At 40.1% G+C, this 22,809-nt stretch overlaps 1 protein-coding gene across 3 annotated transcripts in view; it reads left to right on the forward strand.

Moving 5' to 3' along the window:
• Window positions 1–22,809, forward strand: part of BICRAL (BICRA like chromatin remodeling complex associated protein) — a 99,946-nt gene that overhangs the window by 25,291 nt on the left and 51,846 nt on the right. The window lies entirely within an intron of this gene.

Genomic DNA, 22,809 nt, shown 5'->3' on the forward strand with positions numbered 1-22,809 from the left:
GAGAGGCGGCGGCGGCGAGGACGGGCTGTGTTTTCCCTCCGGGCCGCCGCCTTCCCGGGGCTTCTGCGGGCGGCCGCGCTGAGGAGAGCTCGGCCCGGGGCCGGCGCCGGCGGCGCGCACCTGCCGGCAGGGCTGCCCTCTCCCCGGGGCCCAGGAGCTCCGCCGAGGTCCCGCGGCCGGGCCCGGACGAGCCCCGCGCCGCGCGGAGGATCCGCGGTCCCTGCCAGGCGCCTCCTGAGGGGCCCGCGCCGCCCGCCCGCCCGGCCGTCGGGAGAGGAGAGACTGGGGGGCCCTTTTTTTGGCGGAGAATGCGCGGGCCCGTGGCGGTTCGCGCCCCCCGAGTCGCCCCGAGTGCGGGACGTCGAGGGGCTCGGGGAAAGCGCTAAGATGGCGCCGGGCCTGGCCTGTCGCCAGGGCTGGTGGCGCAGTTGCTCCGCGGACGCCATCTTCCCTCGCGGCGCGGGCGGCGCCCTTCGTGGAGGTTTCGTCGGCCCGGGAGCTGCCGTGTCCGGGGCGAGACGGAGCCAGCCATGCTCGGGGTGCTGAATTCTGCAAATGGGGCCGGGGTCGCGCCACCGAGGGTGGGGGGCCGCGAAGCCATCTTCCCCACGCCCCCAGACCCAAAAGATCGGGCGGCCGGCTCGGAGCGGGAGGGGCCGGCTCCGGCGTCTTGCTCGTTTCCACTGGTTTCTTAGGGCAGAAATGTGCTAGGGGTCGGGCTTCGGGGCTGGTAGGTTCCCTCCCTGACCCCACAACGCCCGCGTCAAAACTGGAGGTGAGAGGTGCCGGCCATCTCTCTCCGACGGCCTGAAACTGGACGGCTTCGTCTCCCCTGGCCCGGCTGGGAGCAGGCATTGTGTCCTTTGCTGCATCCTTTTCCAGTTAATATTTAGAGTCAAACCAGGTTACAAAATTGCAAAAAAGAGTCGAGGGCGATGTCTGTCTGCCTTCTAATAACATAGTTCTTGTTAGATACTTAACGTTTGATTTTTTTTTTTTTTTAATTTTAGAGTTGGTCGTATTGTAGAGCAACCATGGAGAGGGAAATTAATGAAATTGGAAATTAATTTTGCTATATTGCTTTTCTAAGTTGAGTTCTTTGTACTTTTAGCAAATTGTTGGAGACATTTTCCTAGTTACCAGATTGTACAAAGGTGATAGGTCCCAGTAATTCAAAATTTCTCCTTGTTGGCTTTCATATTATTATTACAAACGGTAGTAATTTTAACAGTTTTTCATATCTTGCCCCTGAAAAATTTAACTAGCTTTAAAAAACACGTGGAGACTCCCCCACACCCCCCCACACCCCTTTCCTTTTCAAAAAAAGCTGCTCTGAGGTTTGGTCATCTCATTAATGTGAGGGTTCTCAGTTACCTGATTCACTAGTAAAAGTGTTACCTTAAAAACATCCAGTATTCATGTGTCTTGTAGTAGCTTTATATTAGAGGTGCGTGTGTGTGTTTTAAATTGTTAGTGCAAAGATTTTTGGGAGAAAAAAAAATCTGTATAGTTCTAATCTCTGTAGAAGTCCACAGAGATAGAAATAGTTAATTTCATGTGGATAGAAGTAACATAGTGGTGCTGCTAGTGTATCCTTGTTCAGAAGTATTTTAGACCTTTTAATAAGACCTTCCATATATTGGGAGTCCCTGAGTGGTGCAAGGGGACTACTAGCCAAAAGCTTTGCAGTTGGAACCCAAGCAGAGGTGCCTTGAAAGACCAGCCTGGGAATCTGCTTCCAAAAAGTCACAGCCTTGAAAACCCTATGCACACATGGGGTCTTTATGAGTCGGAATTGACTCAAAGGCAACTCACACCACCGCCACCACCACCACCGTGTATTGCACGCCACCTGTATGCTAGGAATTGTGCTTGGGGCTGTATATAATTTCCATTTAATTATCATGTCAGCCCTGCAATATTAATTTTTTTTTTTAAATCTGTTTACCAGGGGAGGAATTGATGTTTGTAGATAATACACCAGTCAACCAACACCAAAAAACTTGTTGCCTTCAAGTCAATTCTGACTCATAGTGAACCGAGAGGTCTTGTGGTTTTAAGTGATAGTGTTGGCCTTGGATCCTAAAAGCCATGCTCTTGGCCCTCCATCTGTCACTTCCAAATCTGATTCAGTATTCTAATCAACGGGGGAGATGTTTTTAAATACAGATTGTAACATCACATTTCCTCTGTTATTTGCTAGGGCCTGTTGGAGGTTTCCCAGTGGTAAATAATATATTAGGCAATCTCATTTTTAACTGAGACTTCGAACTTCTTAATGCCCCTTCCAGTATTGAAATTATGGCCTCCCTATGTCTTCCTAAATCCGCGTATCTAGGAATCAATGTTATTCTCCAACACTCTAGGTTATTTCAGTGTGACACAGACAAGCATTTAGAATATCACTGTATTGCTGCCTCATGGGAACTGGAACATGAGAAATGAATTCCATATCATTTTGAGTTTGAACAATTGTATTGCTCCCCTCATTTTTATTTTTTCCCCTTTTAGCTGCCATTTATCAAATTATTGAAACTTTTCTTACAGAAAGAGGGCTTAGATATTTTTGAGACTTTAAAATCCCACTACATTGAAAAAATATATATCGTTTCTCATTCTAATGAGAAGTTATGTAACATACGAGCTTCTAGGTTTATCCAAGCAATCTAGTTTAAGCAGGACAGTTATGTAACAAAAATAGAATTGCGCCCCGGTAAGAACAAAGTATGGATAAAGACACAGAAGGTCAGGGAGAAGCATCCAGAGCAGTTGACGCATAGCTGACCTGACCAAAATGAGAGAGAACCAAGTCAGTGATGAAATCGTTGGCTTCTCTAGGGCAAGGGCCATGAGGACCATGTGTTTTAGTTATTTTGTGCTTCACCTGTGTTCCTCTCAAATCACTATTACATTTACTGGTTGCTAGATATAATGGTGAACTTTGATTTTCGATGCAGATGTCAAGATTATACCATCTTTGCGTATGTCCGTATTTCTCTTCTACCTTTGAAAATTTTGGAAGGAATAACAGTTGATTATCTGTGTGTAGTATATGTCTAGTCTAGACCACTGGGCAGGTGAGTGGGATAACTTACGTTCTTTAACTTCTCATGTGGTTTTTCTCCCCTTGTTCATGGTAAATGCCAGAGTAACTATACTCTTTGACTAAAATCCAGTAAAGCTTGAAAAAAAGAAAAAAACAAACCCAGTGCCGTAGAGTCAATTCCGACTCATGGCAACCCTATAGGACAGGGTAGAACTGCCCCACAGTTTCCAAAGAGCGCCTAGGTGGATTTGAACTGCCGACCTTTTGGTTAGCAGCCGTAGCACCTAACCGCTACGCCACCAGGATTTCCAGTAAAGTTTGAAAGGAAGGGAAATCTGAAGTAAACTTGCTGGGAGGGGAAGAGTAACTTCTTTGTTTTAAAGTAGCTTTTAGTGGAATGCAAGATAGATCCCTGCCCTTGTGGAATTTACAGTAAAGTGGGGAAAACAAAAGATAAGTAAACATAAAGAGTCAAGATAATTACAGATTAAGATAAATTACAGGAAGTTAATAAACTGGGGGCTGTAAAAGAGTATGTTGGGGGAAGACTACTTTGACTAGTAAGGGTCCAGTCTCTTTGAAGAGGTGACATTTGAGCTGAGACTTGAAACATGAGTTTGTGCTAGCCATGTGAAAAGCTGAGGAGACATTCCAAGCCTGGAAACAAGTGCAAAGACTTGGAGGCCCGGAAAGGTGTGGGTGTTAGAACAGAGAGAAGGTTCCTTTGAGCAAGGGACATTAGAATAAGATGAAATCAGAGAGATCGTGCATAGCCTCTTATCTCAGGCCATATGGGGGATTTTTGGATTTCATTCTCAGGGCAATGAGAAGCTGTTGAAGGGTTTTAATTAAAGGCAGTGAGGCAGTGATATGTTTTTTACCAATCACTGGCTGCTGTGTGGAGCAAGAAAGGAAGCTGAGAGGCAGTTACAAGACTATTACAAGTAGTCATTTGAGGTTAGTGGAATCTTGGGACAGTGCAGTGGCAGTGGAGATGGAGAATAGTAAGTGGTGGACTTAGTTATATTTTGCAGGTGGAATCAGGAGAATTTACTTAATGGTTTGGATGTGGAGGGAGGGAGGAATCAGGGATGCCTTTGGGTTTCTGACTTAAGCTGTGGGTGGCTGATGGTGCCATATGCAACCTGATTGGGGAAGACTTAAGAGGAACAGGTGGGAGGGGTGGGTGACCAGAGTTTATGTGAACCTGTCATGTTTTTATAATACTTGTGAGACATGCAAGTGGAAATTCAGGTGTGCAGTGAATATTCAAGTTGAGCTGAGAAGAGTGTTCTCAACTGAACATAAAGTTTGGGAGTGACTAGCATGCAGATGGTGTGTCGTGGAACTGGCTGAGATCACTTGTGATGATAGAGGCCTCAAGATCAAGGCCTAAAACACGTCAAATGGTTCAAGGTTAGGCACAGGAGAAGTTAGTTAGCAAAGGAGATTAAGAAGGCTCAATCATTAAAATGGGAGATTGACTATTTTATCCTTTTCTAGAAAGAGGGAATGGTCACTTCTGTAATTGCAGATGAGAAGTCAGTCAATGAGAATAATGTTCATTTGGATTTGGCAACACAGGGGGTGGCTATTTTGACAAGCAGTTTGTTGCATGTGAGAACGGAAGCCAGATCAAATTGTGTTGAAGGGAGAATGGGAAGTGAGATACATGTAGATAACTTATTGGAGAAGTTTTGCTGTGATGGGAAGGAAGAGAAATGGTACAGCAGTGGTTGGAGAGAGAGATGGGTCAAGGAAGAGCTTTTTTTTTTTTAATGGTGGGAGGTGGATTATTTTCGTAGGCTATTGAGAATATCTGGTAAAGAAGGAGAGACTAATGCAGAATTCTTGACAATTGAGAATTCTTAAGAAGGTGAGAAGGAACCCAAAACACAGAAGAGTTTGTCTTGGGTGGGAGCAGGAAGACTTGTAGGAGAGAAGGCAGCGGATTTGGGTACAAGTGCAAGGACATTTATGAATTGAAGTTATAATATAGGGCTTTGCATTTTGATTGGCTTGTGTTTTCTCACTGAAGTCTGAGGCAAGGCCAGCAACTTAAAAGTTAAGGAAGGAGGGGGGTGGTGGGTGGTTTGAGGAGAAGGACACCTCACTTTGGACAGGCGACCTCCAGCGTTGTTGAATGTCTGGCTGAGGCTTGGGATCATGAATTTAAAATGAAACCACTCGGCCAAGTTAGTTGTGTGATGTCCCCCTGCCATCAAGATTCTGCTGTTACAAGGGCAGCAAAGAGCAGACAGGTGATTGATTAACCCAAGATTAGAGTTTTGCCCCAAAGACACAATGGAGGAAGAAAGGAGCTAGGGAGTTGAGGGTGGTTGCAATGGTGTGATTGTAATCACCTTGGAATGTTAGCTGGGATGGGGAAGCAGGAGAAGCTGATAGCTGTGGAGGACATGAATTTTAACTGTGAACATCATTATTGGTTAAAAATGACTTAACATTTGAAACCGAAGTGGCCTTTGTGGCGGGTACAGATGTTATTTGCACAGTGCCTTGGGCTATTTGCTATGCACAGTATTGGATTTTCTTTGGAAGAAAGTTGCCTTAGAAATCAAATCTCAAATTATTAAGACTAAAGAAAAAGTATTCCCTCTTCCCTTGGTCCCAAACTGAAGTGTGATTAATAGTATGCATCGGAATTGACCTGTCAGCAACAGGTTTATAGATGCCTGAGGAGGAGCCCTGGTGGCGCAGTGGTTACAGCACTCAGCTGCTAACCAGAAGGTCAGCAGTTGAACCCACTAGCCACTGTGCAGGAGAAAGATGTGTCCGTCTGCTTCAGTAAAGATTGACAGCCCTAGGAACCCTATGGGGCAGTTCTACTCTGTTCTATAGGGTTGCTATGAGTTGGATTCAGCTTGGTGGCAGTGGGTTTGGTTTGGGTTTTTTTAGATGCCCCGGTGGCACAAAAGGTAAAGCTGTCGACTACTAGCCGAAATGGGGATGGTTTGAGCCCACCCAGAGGTGCCTCGGAAGACAGTCCTGGCAGTCGACTTCTGAAAGATCATAGCCTTGAATGTCCTGTGGAGTTCTACTCTGTACACATGCAGTCACCATGAGTTGGAATCGACTCGACAGCGGCTAACGACAATAGAAACCTAATTCCTGTTCTAGAGACTCTAGAGTGGGACCTGGGAGTCTTACGTTATTGTTTCCTTGTTCACTGATTTACTTGTTTTAAGCTTTTAGCATAATATTTAAAACAAGCTGGGCACTGAGTAAAGCACTGCAGACTGAATACTTAATGGAGAACCAAGGTAGAGTAGAATAATGGGAACCAAAGGGAACATAGTTTTTGAAGGTAGGTAGCCGTGAGCAATAACTTATACTATTAGAGGGATCCATGAGATGTGGCTGTTGTTAGCATTTGAGATTCCAGACTGGAGTGGTGAAAGAAGAAATCAGATTACAGGGGTTGGAGTGGGGAGCAATGAGTGTTGGGGAAACCATTTTCTAAAGATCCAAATAATAGCAAACGGAGTTATGCAGCATTGCCCCTGCCTCCCCCCTTTCCCCTGTATGCTCCTCTTTGAATTTGTCATTCATTTTTTTTCCCTGAGGTTCGTCTGTTCCCCACGTTGGTTACAGAAAAAGTAACAGAAAATGAAATTAGAGAAAAGGGGAGTAGGGTAGATAATGGATTCAAAATAGATGTTTGTGGTCTTCATTGCAAAAAAATGGCTCTGTAAAGGGCAGGAGCAAAATGTTTTGAAGGAGTGAGGAGGAATTTGTGAGATGTATCAACGTGGTAAGAAATGGGTAAAAAGAATGTCAACGGGAATGACATATTGTACTGGATCCACCTGTACAGCATGATTCTCTCTCATGAATTATGTTCTTGGGTCAAACCGAAAGCAGATCCGTCGCCGTCAAGGCAATTCCGACTCACAGTCACCCTATAGGTCAGAGTAGAACTGATCTGTACAGTTTCCAAGGCTGTAATCCTGACGGAAGCAGACTGCCACATCCGTGTCCCGAGGAGCAGCTGAGAGCTTAACCACTGCACCACCAGGGCTCCTTAATGTTCTGTGGTGGGAGTGGCAAATATCTGGGTAATGGTGCTGACAGAAAGGTGGGGTGTAGTTAAAACTGGAGAAATAGGAGAGCTGTGTACTACAAAGGGAAGCCCTAAGGTAGAAACCCTGTGAGTGGAACCTGACAGAATGGAGATGAAGCCCAGGAGATGAAGCCCAGGACGTGGCTGTGCCGGGGAAGGGGGTGGAGAGGGGTGGTGCCTTGGCCAGTTGAGCAGAGTTCTGGAGTGCTCAGGGGTCGTCGACATAACGATGTATGGGAAGGTGGAAGAAAGAGGTCCTAGGGAGGAGCCCTGGGGAATTTGACTTACTGCTTTTTTCCTACTGTAACCTCACTGTACCAAATCTTCCTATGCCCAGGTTCCCCTTAATCCTAATGAACGTTAATTTATAAAATTGTGATTTGCCTGATGATAAATTTCCTTTTAATAAAGTTGTGAAATTGAACATTTTCTGGTTTTGTGGGTTCTTTGGCTCTCTGTCTTGCGAACACATTGGACAGTTATGTTACCTGAAGTAAAAGTCCTAAATGTGAGAATGTGAGGGAATAAGGTGTGAAAGAAATTGCCTTTCTGAAAATGACTTAGTTAGCCCAAATCCAGGATGCTTCCTTGTATCACTAGAAATTAAACTTTGTGTCCTGGCCTACCACTGAAGCATTTTCACGAGTAGGAAAATTGGGAGGGAGGGGGAAAGGGGAGAATAAATAACATTTGTTAAAGTTTTATATTGTTTCAGCCTGTGTGGACGTTTTACAGATATTATTAAATCCTCCCGACAACCCTGAAGGGTAGGGTTTATCTCCATTTTACAGATAATGAAACGTTTAAAAAGGGTAAGTTATTTGCCCAAGGTTGGTTAATGTTACTAAGAGGCAGAGCTGAAATTTGAATATATGATGCAGATCCACGTATAATGTATTTTGCCACTGGCAGTAAACCCATGTATAAATGTTATTTACAAATGACTGCCTAGTAGCTAGATGTTTTGAAATCTTAAAATTTAATGACCTTTGTTACAGTAGGAGGAATAGGGGAAAGTAGTGTTTTTATGGGGGATGCGGTGGTCACGAACTCAGGCTGCTCACCAAAAGGGCAGCAGTTCAAATCCACCTGCCACTCCTTGGAAACTCTGGGGCAGTTCTATCCTATAGGGTCATTATGAGTCAGAATCAACTTGACAGCAATGAGTTTGATTTAGTTTTTTGGTGTTTTTATTGATAAATGAAAATGGAGACAAAACAGAATCTCTTACATGGTGACAGTCAAATTCTAGGTCAAGGCAATTATTCTGCCCCTTTTGCATTATCTGCAAAAAGGTTTTATTTGTAATATGGTGAGTCAAACATGGGACTCATTTTAGCTCTGCTTGCTAGCAATCAGGGATTTTGAGTCATATCTTTGACTTTAAAAAGTCATAATTGGAAAAGAGAGAACACTTAGCACCTTAATTAAACATTGTATGGTGTAGCTCAAGAACTTGTTCCCTTGCTTGGAGTGTAAGCACAGTAATTATCGTACAGATTTGGGAAGAAAATTACACAAAGTGTGATTTTCCTTAAACATTCTTTTAAAGAGGCCATATTATGGGATGAATGTAAAATATATTTACTAAGTTGTGGCCAGTAAAATAACATGTCAAAAAGAATCCATTTTCCTTTTGACTCTTTACAGGAAAGTTTTGCCCTGACAGGCAGCTGTACTAAAAGATCCTGAAACGTTTCAACTGTAGATTCTTGTGTTCTCCGGGCTGACCCAAGCTCTTGAGCACTGTGTTGCTCACTGAACTGTGGGAGGTAATTTGTGAGTTCTTCACGCAAGGCTGCAAGAACTGTTGAGTTTTCCTTCTTGCCCAGCATGAGAGCCAACCCTCCTCACCACTTATTAGTGGTGAGCCTAGTTTGGAGAGATGAAGAATTTCAAAATCTAGTAAGCATCTAAAAAAATGGGAGAGAATTCCACATTTGTTATGTTAAATATCTTGCACCCAGCCAGGGAGTATTGAGACTGCTTGTATATGTATTAAAGTTGACCTGCAGTGCCTTTCAGATGTGATTCCTTCATTTTCATTATGTTGTTGTTAGGTGCCCTCGAGTGAGTCGGTTCCAATCATAGCGACCCTAGGTACAACAGAACAAAACACTGCCCAGTCCTGCACCATCCTTACAATTGTTGAGCCCATTGTTTCAGCCACTGTGTCAGTCCATCTCATTGAGGGTCTTCCTCTTTTTCACTGTCTACCAAGCCCGATACCCTTCTCCAGGGACTGATACCTCCTGAGATAACATGTCCAAAGTACGTGAGATGAAGTCTAGCCATCCTTACTTGTACAGAGCATTCTGGCTGTACTTCTTCCAAGGCAAATTTGTTCGTTCTTCTGTCAAAACCAAAAACCCAGTGCCGTCGAGTCTGTCAGTCCATGGTACATTCAGTATCCTTCACCAACACCATGATTCAAAGGCATCAATTCTTCGGTCTTCCTTACCCATTGTCGAGCTTTCATATGCATAAGAGGCGATTGAGAACACCATGACTTGGGTCAGGCGCACCTTAGTCCTAAAAGTGACATTTTTGCTTTTTAACACTTTAAAGAGGTCTTTTGCAGCAGATTTGCCCAATGCAATGTGCACATCTTTATTATAATTAAAAATAGTTATTTTTATATTTTATATATTTTTATAATAATTTTTATTATAATAGAAAAAAGATAAACCTTGTGGCTTGGTTAAGATTTTATTTTAGAATTGGTATTCAGCAACCCTTAGAAAATATTTTCCAGTGTTGAGTCCACCTTTTACCAAAGGTAGTTTTAGGAATATAAAACAACCCACTAGTTTGTAATTTACTGTTTGCAAAAATCAGTTCTCAATAATTAGTACAACTGGAGAAACCTGGGTACCATTTTGAGAGATTAAAGGCTTTGTACTTGTACTTGACAAGTATTTTGAATATATGTGAAGTTAGAATTAACTTCAAAGAAAGTTTGAGAACAAATTACAGTTCTTTAAACAGACTTAGTCTGGGAAGTAGAATGGTAGATTTCAAAAATATAAAGAAATGTTTGAAATTTAGAAGCAACTCTGTGTATAAAGACTGTTAGCCACAAAAAAAAATTTTTTTTTAGTTGAATACTGAGTAAAAGTTTTGTTTTTTTTAATAATTTTTATTGTGCTTTAAGCGAAAGTTTACAAATCAAGTCAGTCTCACACAAAAACCCATATATGCCTTGCTACACACTCCCAATTACTCTCACCCTAATGAGACAGCCCGCTCTCTCCCTCCACTCTCTTTTCCTGTTCATTTCACCAGCTTCTAACCCCCTCCAACCTCTCGTCTCCCCACCAGGCAGGAGATGCCAATATAGTCTCAATAAAAGTTGTTTTTGGTTGTGTGATTTGGAAGTGTTTGTTTTTTTCTTGCATTTAAAATAAATGAATGATGCTATATTTGGATTTTTTAAAGCACCGAGATTTCTTAGAGGTGCCAACAAACAATTATATTTAGAAATAGGTCAGTTTATTCTTATTTCGTGTTTGCATCTTGATTCTCCGGATCTGTGAGAATCATAGGATTGTAGGGATTTGGGGAGGCTCAGCCCCTTTTCTCTAGGTGTGACCACTCTTAAAAGATGAAGCATGTGTTAGGGGCTGCTTCTGCTCATAGACCTAAAGATGCCTTTTTTATTTGTTAATTGTAAAAAACTATTTTATTTGTTCCTGTTTGCTACTCTGTCCCGAAACTTTAAATATCTGACTGTACATGACATCATACACTCAATTTATTTTCTGTTACAGCATCTATGATATAGGTAAAAGATTTGGAAAGTTAGTGTCTAAAGAGAATACTAAAAAGGAAAATGATATTTGGGTAACCAATGTTGTTTGAAAAGAGGGTGGGGAAACTTAGCTTACCTTGAAATGTAACACGGACATTGTACCAAGTAAAAAACACCTCATGCATAGCAGAGCAAATTGCCGATCTTTTATATATGCTATTTCATGGATACCGATGTATTACTGTACATCCTTTTATCATTTGCACTGTCAAGTTAAGATTTTAAGGTTAAATCAGGTATGTAATCAATTAAGAAATTACCCTGCATCATGCAATGGTCTTTTTACTGACCTCCCCCCACCATGCATTTACAAAGAGAACTATGCATGTACTGAAGTTGGCTGAAGAGATCTGCACCTAATGTTAGAAAGTTGTCTAAAATTGTTTTTCAGAAATATGCACTTTGGATATGAGGTACAAAATGACTAATATAGAGAGATATGCCAAAGACTTAATGTGAATGAATCATTCGTTCGCTAAATATGTATAGGAGCCCTGGCTGCCCAGTGGTTAAGCACTAGACTGCTAATGGAAAGATGAGCGGTTCGAACCCACCAGCGTCTCTGCCGAAGAAAGATGTGGCAGTCTGCTTCTGTGTGATTACAGCCTTGGAAGCCCTATGGGGCAGTTCTAGCCTGTCCTATTGGGTTGCTATGAGTTGGAATCCTTTTTTTGTTTGTTTAAATATGTATATAATATTAATTTAGATAAATTGTTTTATAGAACACGTTTCTGCATTACAGTTTGATATTCCACAGCTAGAATTTTCTACTATCATTAGATCTAAAAATGTGACAAAACCTATTTGACATTAACCTTTTATTTTTGTCATATGTTACATAAATCTCCTGCTCATAAGGATTATTTAAAATATGTTCTGTGTTTAAAATTACCCTACCACCAAAATGTTACCTTGAGCTTGAGTCTCAAGAATATTTTCAGAATTTCCTCTAAATTCTGTGACAGTCACAAAGCAAATATTTTCTTTTCAGAGCATGATATGAATTAGGTATAATGTATATACCCTTTTAAAATATTTTCTACCCTTCTAAGATTGTTTATGATTAAATATTCTAATTTTTCCTTAAATCATACTGCTTTCCTGAATGTTTCCCTCCCAAATGGAATGTCTTATTTTGAAAAAAAAAAAAAAAAAAAAAAACCTTACCATAATTATCTACTCTGATGGAAAAAGCCTCTGCACTAATATTTTATCATAAAATGTTTATTAAATGCTTATTATGTACAGAGCACTTGGCAGATGGATATAGGAGCACACACTCTAGGTGGATGATATGTACACACTGGAAGAAGACATGCAGAAGAAGGCATGAGTGGAGGAATTTAGGTGGTAAAAACACACTGAGGAAACGTCTTTGGATGGAGTAAGAAGTCTGCAAAAAAGGAGAGAGAAAAAAAGGAAGTCTGAGAAGGGATATTGGGATCAGTTTGTCAGATGCACTAAATGCAAGGCAAAAGTATTTGAACTTTTCCCTCATGTATTAAAAAACCAAGTGTTTTCAAGCAAGACAGATCTGGGTCACAGCCCTGCTCTTTTCCTTCTGGAACTGGCCACCACCCCATGAGATTTGTTAGTTGTCATAATGCACACTTTTCCCGGTGACATTTAGAGATCAAATGGGACCAATTTCCCTCTTGGATGTTCCCACTTTAGCACAGAAAATTTAGCAGTTAGAAACCCGTTGTCACTTTAACCCAGCTTCCAAAATGTAATGTCCCACTGAACAGTATTCTGCAGAATACAGGTTTAGAAAATGCTAGGAAATAGGGGGGGAAAAAAAAGGAGTATGGACTTTTTTTTTTTAATTGTGCTTTTAGTGAAAGTTTACAAATTGTCAGTCTCTTTTCCAAAAATTTATATGCACCTTGCTATGAGGAATATGGACTTTGATTCTGTTTAAATGTAAAAACACTTTCAAAATAAAAACATCCTAAAGAAAAAGACTCAAAAAACATGTTCCAAGGTATTAACGTTGTGAGCTTAGGAAAAGGTTTTATTTTAGACATCTATTCAATTCCAAGCATTCATGTAAGAACTGGAAAAGTACATGATAGATGTGACTATTTTTTACTCTGAATGTCCGCACATTTAGTAGAATGAAGAAGTTGAGTCTTCATTGGCTGGGCTTTCCAGAAAAGACTGTTCTATGTTTATCAGGTGAAATTTGCCTTTGTACCTAGCTCTGGTCGAAGGTTGAGAACTTTTATGGGCTTTTCCACTGCCATCTCGGGCGTTCCAAATTATGAAATGTATTTGTATTGTTCTCTGCAAAGCTTAGGGAGTCCCTGGCTGGTGAAAATGGTTAAGCCCTCGACTTATTAACCAAAAGGTCAGTAGTTCAAACCCACCCAGAGGCACCTCTGAAGACAGGCCTGGCGATCTGTTTCCTACAGGTCACAGCCTTCAAAACCTTGTGAAGCAGTTTTACTCTGCGTATGTGGGGTTGACGTGTTGAAATCAACTGGACGGCAACTAACAACAACTACTGAGCTTACGGAAAATTAGCTTACTTGACCTTTCTCACTCTTGAAATTCATTGATTAACTTTGGTGACACTGGAAAGTGTCCTTTCTGCACTGTTAAAATCAATAGCTTGCTGCTACTATCCTGTGCATGTAACATCTTTGCACTGCAAAAAAGTACATCAAGACAGTATGTAGAAATGACCATTGTGTGCTTAGCAACTAGAAAAATATCTTATGAATTATATTCAGATGTTTAGAATCTCTGTGTTTATTCCTGGGTTGAGTTTATTCATTTCATGTGTTGAACAAATGTCCTGACCCCAGCAGTGCAAACCGAGGTTCTTCTTTTGGGCTCCATGGACTTGACCCCTGAGGGGTCTGTGGATAAAACTGGGGAAAGAGGAGTTCTGTGAACTTGGATACAAAAGTAATTGTCTTTATGTTCACTAGACTGCAACTGCAATTTATCATTTCCTGAATTTATGAATGAAGGCCACAAACCACAGTAGTATCAACAGTACCCAGACCTTTGTCACCAGTAGAAATATTTTTATATCACATTACATTTGCAGGTATCTTGAAAGATTACCATCTTCCAGAATGAGAGTGAGTGATTACCAGACTTACCACCAAATTTTGTATTTTAATGCATTTATGAAGAATCACATATGTAGCTAATTATATATTTTTTATATTTTTATAACTGTATTCTAGTGAAATCTGAGGTATATTTTGCATCTTGAAATAGTCTGAGAAGGGATCCATGACCTTCACCAGACTGCCAAAAGGCACAAGAAAGGTCAAGAAGCCTCCTCCATTGGAGTGGTTTCTTACCCCAGCTGCATTTTGTGGGGTGATCTTCTTCAACCTCTTTCACACCCTTGCGTTCTGGGGTTGATTTTAACTTATGGGCCACGGGTCCCTCTTCTACTCTCAGTGAACATCCCTCCGGAACCTGCCAACTTGGAAGACAACAGTACTTTTACAGAACTAGTTTTTGATAAAAGATGTACAAGTAGTTATATCCAAACAAGCTCTTATGGTCTTTTCAGTAGAAATAACTACAAATATAAATTGCACTTTACATAGCAATTCTTAGAGTTTGTAAAATATTTCACACTAGATACAAATTTCTGTCTCTTAAAGGGAGTTTAGAGAGACGAGATTAATTCAGCTTCTTTTTAATCTTTGCGGGAACTCATTGTGAAATCTTGCTTGGAGTAATAAGTATATTTGTCCATATTCTTTCTCAAATTATTTTTAAACTTGAAACAAAAATCCCCTCCTTAAAAAATTGCTTTTGTCTACACATCTTCCTTTGAGTCTGCTTATATAAAAGGAAGTCCTTGGCCTCTTTTCCTTGGTAGCATCATCTGACTTTGTAAAATGGAATTTTGTTTGTTAAGATTGTTAGTTGCTTTTATAGGACTTGTTTTTCTTGGAACATATTGTAAAACCAAAATATTTTGAATGTTACTCATTGACAGAGCAACTAGAGTTCAGAGTTTGCATAATAGCTTTAACCAGATTGCTGATACTAGTGCTTAATAAAAGAAAAAATGTTTTCTGTCTATAATTGCCACCATTTCAAGTTTGTTTGTTTGTTTTTTTAAAGCAGTTCTGTACTTAGGGAGGAGCCCTGGTGGCACAGTGATTAAGAGCTACAGCTGCTGACTGAGAGGTTGGCGGTTCAAATCCTCCAGTTGCTCCTTGGAAACTCTGTGGGACAGTTGTACTTTGTCCTGTAGGGTTGCTATGAGTCGGAATCGACATGATGGCAATGGGTTTGGTTTGGTTTTTTTTGGTACTTAGGGACAATAAGATATATAAACTTCATTAACCCTGAGCAATGTTACCTGTTATACTTGAGCAAATACAGAGAAAGATTAGGCAGTTTTGATTTAAATAACAATTATTATACTGTATTTTAGTGAATTTTGTAACTGTAGAATCAAAATGCAGAGAACTTTTTTTTTTTTTAACTACTTATGACTGGCAGCTTACAACAATGTCCATTGTTTTTAAAAGTAGAAAAAGTCACATTGGTAGTATCATTGCTTTTACTTCATTTAAAATGTTCTCTAAAATAAATTCCTTTTACCTTGGGGAAAACACAAGTGATTTGATAAACCTTTATTTTATATGTAAAGATATACTTTTCTGAATGGAATCAAAAAGTGTCAAAGCAGTTTCTGTTTAATATTTAGGTAGGTTGTTTTTACGAAGCACAGGCAAGTAAGGCTTACTTTTGGCTTTTCTAGTTTTTAATTCCATTCCTAAAGCTTTCGTTAATGTGTTATTGGTTAATACATGACCAAGCACATCTTTATGGCTGGCCGGTTCAGTCTTGCACTGCTTCCTTTTGCTGCCTAAGTCAGCTTGTCATTGGAAGCTGATTCTCCAAAAGATTGATTATCTTTGTGGAAAAAAGTTAATGTGGCAATCAACGATTAAAAGAAATTCAGCCTTTATTGGGAAGTATAATGCAAGAATTCTTTTTTTTTTTTTTTAATTGTGCTTTAGGTGAAAGTTTACAGTTCAAGTTAATTTCTTTCTTATCGTTACGTGACATTAGTTGCAGTCCCTATAAAGTGACAGCACACACCCCTTTCCACCTTGGATTTCTTGTGTCTACTCAACCAGTTGCTGTCCCTTCCTGCCTTCTCAGCCTGCCTCCGACAGGAGCTGCCCATTTGGTCTCGTGTATCTGCTTGAACTAAGAAGCACACTCTTCACGAGTATTATTTTATGTTTTATAATCCAGTCTAATCTTTGTCTGAAGAGTGGGCTTCAGGAATGATTTTAGTTCTGGGTTAAGAGAGCGTGCGGGGGCCATGGCTTCAGGGATTCCTCTAGTCTCAGTCTAATGTAAGAATTCTCTAATTGAAATTTAGTTGTATAATTGAAGAGACTTGGCTTATCTTTTTAATACATATTGTTGTATGTACTGAAGTATTGTGAATTATCATAAAGAGAGCTTCAATTGAATTTTGCTTTAATATTTAATAGTAATCAGGATAGCAGCCCTTTGTATCATTTCTCGATCATTTCCTTTCCTATGTATTATTTTTCATAGTGACTAACGTCCTGAGTCTCATAGAAAATGCAATAAAGAAATTATAGAAATGTTTTTGGTGGGGTATCTGGTTTTTCTTCTATTGTAAGAGTTTTTCTGGTTTGTTTTTTTTTTTTCTCTTTAAAGTCTGGGGTTGGTACCCTCAAAAAGCCATATATGGCTGAGCCAGAAATTCTTCAACTTAGAATTTTGCTTCTGAGTCTTTTACTGAACACAACTATTACTAATGTAATAAATTACTATGTTAAAGATTTGTGGACTTTACAGAATTATTTTATATTTATGTCTAGTATAACCTTGGACTGTTTTAAGGAGGTTTATTAAATATTAAATGGATTATCATGGAAGAATACAAAATCTTGTCCCCAGGATCTTAAAAAATAGCATTTTCTTATACCTCAGAGAGGTGAGCTGTCAGATCTGGGGTAGAGGTGGGAGGTCAGTTGCCTCCTCGTGGCTTTTTCTACACCACAGGGATGCCTGGCGAGATGCGTGAGGGCCCAGCATAAGGAGGCAGATCCTGGATGGTGGAGGACCAGCCCTGCATCCCAAATCCTCTGCTTTATGATTGTAATAAAGAAGTCATATGTAGCCAAGCTTCATATTCTTGGTAACTAAATGATAAGGAACTGACATTTTCCCCGAAGTTGGTCAGTTCTTTGGAAACCAAAATCTTAGAAAATGATTTGATTGAGTAAATGTTTATTGGGCACATATGCACTAAGCATTGTACTAAGATCTAGTGACACAAAGATGAGAGACTGACCCAGCAGTCATGGAATTTGTAAGCTAATGAAAATATAGAAAAACAAAATTTTAGAAAACAAAAAAAGTATTGAGATACATGTGTCAGGTACTGGTAAGGTATCATACGTGCTCTAGGGATACAAATAAGTGAAAAATTAACCATGCTTGGGAATTAAAAAAAAAAAAAAAAAACTAAAGAAAGGCAATATCATTTTATTCAAGGCCTTAAAGGATCAGTAGGCATTGTTAGTTGACTACTCAGGGTGGGTGGGAAGGCCTTTTGTCTTCTAGGTAAAAGGACAAATGTAAAGCCAAAGAATTGAGAAAGTGATAGAAGTACTAAAGACATCAAGTGGTCCAGGTGGCAAAGAACCAAGGGCTCCCTGCAGGGAAGGTAAAGGCAAAAACAAGGCTAGTGTGTATTGTAATGGCTCGTGTGTATTGTAATGGCTCTTCCATATACCAGGCCAACCAGTACCTGACTTTTATAGGATTTACCATCTCCACAATTTCTTACAATATATTCAGTCTACTGATCCCCTCCCTGAAACAAACAAACATATAGTTGATTGGCTTTGGATGGGAAAACTAATTGCCCTCTCATCAGTACTCCCACAGCACTTTATACTCATTTAAAATTGGGCTCTGCTTTAGTTGGGAACAGAAGATAGGTATAATGAAGATACAGGGCAGTGTCTGATCAGTGTCAGAAGACAGTTGGGGCTTTTAGAAGTCTAGGCAGAGAATTCTAAAGACAGCCCAAGGCTGTCAAAGAAAGATTCATGGAAGTAGGATTCAAACTAATTTTTGAATAATGATGGGAATTTCAGTAGATAATGAAGAGGATACTTGAGTGCTTCCGGTAAGGGAACTGACACTTGGATGAGGGTAAATGCTGGGAAAGTGTGTAGTGTGCTTGGGGGCTAGGAAACTGATAGTTTGACCAGAACAAAGTGTAGGGGAATAGTGGGAAATAACTTTACCCCATTGTACTTTCTAGGTTTAAATATAGCTTTTTTATTTTCCACTTTAGATGGTTCTCCTATGGGAATAACTTGGTCTCCAAAATAAGTAAAACATACTTTCTTGGAAACTGAAGTCGATTTCAAGGAAAGGGGAAGAAGCACTCCCCCTGGCGTGCCTGATACTGTGGCGGGTTTGCCATCTTGTGGCCAACACCTTGGAAAGGGTGATGAGATCATTAAAATTATTTGTTGAGCTCCTGTTATGTGCCAGGCCCTGTTCTAGGTGCTATGCTGGTAGAGCTGACCTTCTAATGTAAATATGAGTAAATAAAGAGGCGAAGGAAGAAATAAAGGAATTATTTGGTGGGAAGGAGTGGAAAGAGACTGATGGTGGTCCGAGGTGATACAACCCAAATAAGATTTCACCTACAGCATTCTCCTCCAGTCAGACCACCAAGAAAATGAACTGTTTCTTTGCGCTTGGGAGTCGACAGCTTGGATTTGTGTCTCTCAGGTGACCCTTGTTTGCAGGTTCCACTTGGCACCAGTCTGTCCTGGAACAGGTTCCCTAGTTTGCCTAAAATTTGCCTGAGGACAACTGGTAACTCTAGATTCCTAGTGAATTGGAATCTTAGAGGGGAGGAGGGCGGGACAGGCAGGGCAAGGCAGGAATCCATGTTTTTAATAACCAGGTCCAGAGATTCTTAACAAGAAAGTCTGGAAAACACAACACAAAGGTCTCAAGTTTGTGTGTGTATAAGAATCACCAGAGGGTAGAGTTCAGATTTAGCATGCAGGTTTCTGGGCCCAAAGAGGTTCTGATTCAGCAGATTGGGATGGGACTCAGGATCTGCAGTCTAACAGGCACCCTGTTCGACTCTGACACTTCAGGAAGCCCAGCATCCATCCTTCATTTAAACCACAGAGTTGTGTTTCAGTGGAGGTTTTGCAGGTTTTCGACTCCACTCTTAAGAAGACTGAATGCAATTCCATTTGGGAGACTCCACTTCTGGCCTTGTACTGATGCTAATTTTATAGCTCCTGCCTGTCCTTTAATTCATCCATTAAACAGATATCTACTGAGCACTTACCATGTTCCAGCATTTACTATGTTGCTAGGTCCTTGAGATTTACATCAGTGAGCAAAACAGACAAAAATCCCTGCCCTTATGAGATCCACATTTTAGTGGGGAGAGGGAGGTAATGAGAGGGAGAAACAAAACAACAAATATAATAAATGAGTGTCTTATGTAATATGGTAGAGGATGACAAATGCCATGAGGTGAAAATGTGGAGCAAAGGAAGGGGAATGAGTGGCGGTCAGGGTAGACTTCTTTGTGAAGTTTTGAAGAAGGTGAGGGGCAAGACTAGTGACTTGGAGCTGCTGAGTGAGCAGGGAAGGAGTCATGGGACATAAAATCAGAGGGATTGTGGGGTGGGATTACAGAGGGCCTTGTTGGCCCATGTGAGGACTTGGCTTTGTTGCGTAGGGAGACGGGGAGCTCCCACTGGATTTTATGCAGCAAAGTCGCTGATGTTACTAATGTTTTAAAAGGCTAGTGCTTGCTACCCTGTACTAATAATGTAGAATAGTTTATGCTTCCTTCTGAGACTGTGCAGCACCCCACAGTAAGATAAGTGGATAACCCTCCACTTCTGGGCCATGCTACCTATTTGCCAAATACAGTCCTTTAGAGAAAACAGCCTAAACTCACTAAGTTTTCCATGTCTGTGAGAGAAAAAAATAAGTACTTGTGTGCTTTTCCAGACAGTATGGGTGGCGCAATCATTTAAGCACTTGGCTACTAACTGAAAGGTTAGCAGTTCGAACCCACCCATATCTGACTCTACTCGTTTTGCACGCCTGTGGTAAAAACACATAAACATGACTATAATTTAATCAGAAATGGAAAATAGTGACAGTATTTTCCAATTTCTCTTTTTGTATTATAAGTGTTTGAAGTAATTGCATAGTTACTACTTTATTTTATTTTCACATCCACCCCCTCGGAAAAATAAGATTTTCTTCAGTGTTATCAGTGAGGAAGTCTGGGCACAGAGAATGAATGACTTGTCTGGAGTTACAAAAGCAATGACACGATCAAGTTTCAAACCCCATTTAGCCAACTAGTTCTATCTAATTTACTCTTTTTGTCTTAGTTCAAGAGAAGTTGATTTCCAGATTAGGGTTGCCAAACTCATGCCCGTGCCAAAAAAAAAAAAGCTCAGCAGCTCCATTTTCGTACCAGCTCTGCCAGCTCCCTGTGTGACTCTGAGTGAACCATTCAACTTTACTTGGGGCTCAGTTGCCTGGTCTCTAAAATAAAGATAAGTTATTTTCCTGCCTTTCTACATTACAGAGATGTTTTAAATTTAGAATTAGATACCTATATGAAGCACTTTCAGAAATACATTATATGTGGTTGTATTTTTTCCAGGTTTTTAATAAAAATGTTAAAGTGTCATTTATTTGCAAAAGTTTATTTTTTTATACCTTTTACTATGGAAAATTTCAGCCAAATACAAAGATAAGGGGAATGGTTTAACGAACCCTTATACCTGTCCCCCTCATGGCCAACTCATTTTCCCTCATTCCATATTATTTTGAAGCAAATCAAAGATGTCATATTATTTTATTAATACCTTTTTAGTATGAATCTCTAAAAAATATAGGTTCTTTTAAAAATAGAAATCTAATTTTATTATCTCAAAATTTTTAACAAAATTAATAATTTATCAAGAATTACATAATTTCGAAGCTGATGGGCTTTAGGAAATAATAAATTTCTTTTTTCAGTGTTAAAATAGAATTACGTTGTTGTTGTTGTGAGGTGCCATCAAGTCATTTCCAACTCTTAGCATCCCTCCCTATTTACAACAGTACAAAACACTGCCCAGTTCTGCGTCATCCTCACAGTCGTTGCTGTCCTTGAGCCCATTGTTGCAGCCACTGTGTCAATCCATCTAGTTGAGGGTCTTCCTCTTTTTTGCTGACCCTCTACCAAGTATGATGTCCTTCTCCAGGGACTGATCCCTTCTGATAACATGTCCAACGTATGTGAGACGTAGTCTCGCCATCCTTGCTTCTAAGGAGTATTATATGAGTTTCTTTCTGATTTTGTACTTAATTTTTATGTACATAAAATATAGCTTTTCTATATTTTTTAAATTTTATTGTAGTAAAAGGTATATGACAAAAAACGCCATTTTTAAGTATAATTTTGTTGTTGAAAATATACACAGCACAACATACATCAACTCAGCAGTTTCTGCATGTACAGTTCAGTGACACTGATCACATTCTTTAGGTTGTACAACCATTCTCATCCTCCTTTTCTGAGTTGTTCTTCCCTCATTAGCGTAAACTCACTGCATTTTGAAGCATAATTCAGTGGCGTTAGTTACATTCACCATGTTTTACAGCCATCACCGCTATTTCTAGAAGTTTTTCATCCCTCCATCCCCTATATTTAAATTATGGATATTGATTTGGTATTTATTATACCCACTCATATGCTATTTTCTAGGGATAGGAAGATGAATGTTACAGTATTCCTGCCCTTACACTGTTCATTTTTATGTGATAGTCTGTTAGTAACATTCAAATTTTAAGCCAGTCTTTTAGTCGTTATAACTGAGCCTTAATACCCATAGCTCAAAACAAAAAAAAATTTTTTTTTTTTTTTTCTTTCCCACTGCTAGCTCTGGAATGTGATAGTAAGGGCAATTAATAGCATCCTCTGATGTTGTAGGGCTTTGTTACTTTCTGAGTTTGGTATTTCTTTTTTTTTTTTTTAATTGTTATAGAAAATAATGTATAGCACTACATTTGCCAATTCCACATTTTTTACATGTACACTAATCATATTGTACAACTATCACCGTCTCCATTGCCAAGTTTCCCATCATCACAGACAGACACTCAGTGCTTCCTAAACAAAGACTCTCCCTTTCCCATTCCCTCCCACCCCTAGTCCAAGTTTGGTGTCTCTTAAACCATCTCAGATCTGTATCCAGATTCATTAAAGAGTTTTGGGACTTGACCCAGAGTCTCTCTCTCTCTCTTTTCTTCTTAATTTTATTGTGATGAAATATATATAATAAAGCATTTACCATGTAAGCCATTTTTACATGTATAGTTCAGCAACATTAATTACGCTCATCACATTATGCAACCATCACCACTCTCCATTTCCAAAATTTTCATCACCCTAAACAGAAACTCTGTTCCCCTTAAGCAATACCTCCCCGTTTCCCCTCCCACCCGTCCCAGTAGCCACTAGTAAACTTTGGTCGCTATGCATTTGCCTATTCTAGATATTTCATGTAAATGGGGTCATACAGTATTTGTCTTTTTCTGTCAGACGTACTTCACTCTGCATGCTTTCAAGGTTCATCCATGTTGTGGCTGAGCCTCTTTTGATGTCATCCTTTGTTTAGGCCTAGAACCTGTTACTTAGCCTGGCACAGAATTAGCAGTTGAGATTGAAAGAGGATGGGAAAGAGAGGCCTGGAAATGTTTTCTCCAGGGCCATCTTTGTGTCGGTCAGACAGCTTGTACGTGGGTCTTCTGTCAGATACTCATTGAATATCAAGA

Source organism: Elephas maximus, chromosome 1 (genome assembly GCF_024166365.1).
Source record: "Elephas maximus indicus isolate mEleMax1 chromosome 1, mEleMax1 primary haplotype, whole genome shotgun sequence".
NCBI lineage: Eukaryota > Metazoa > Chordata > Mammalia > Proboscidea > Elephantidae > Elephas > Elephas maximus.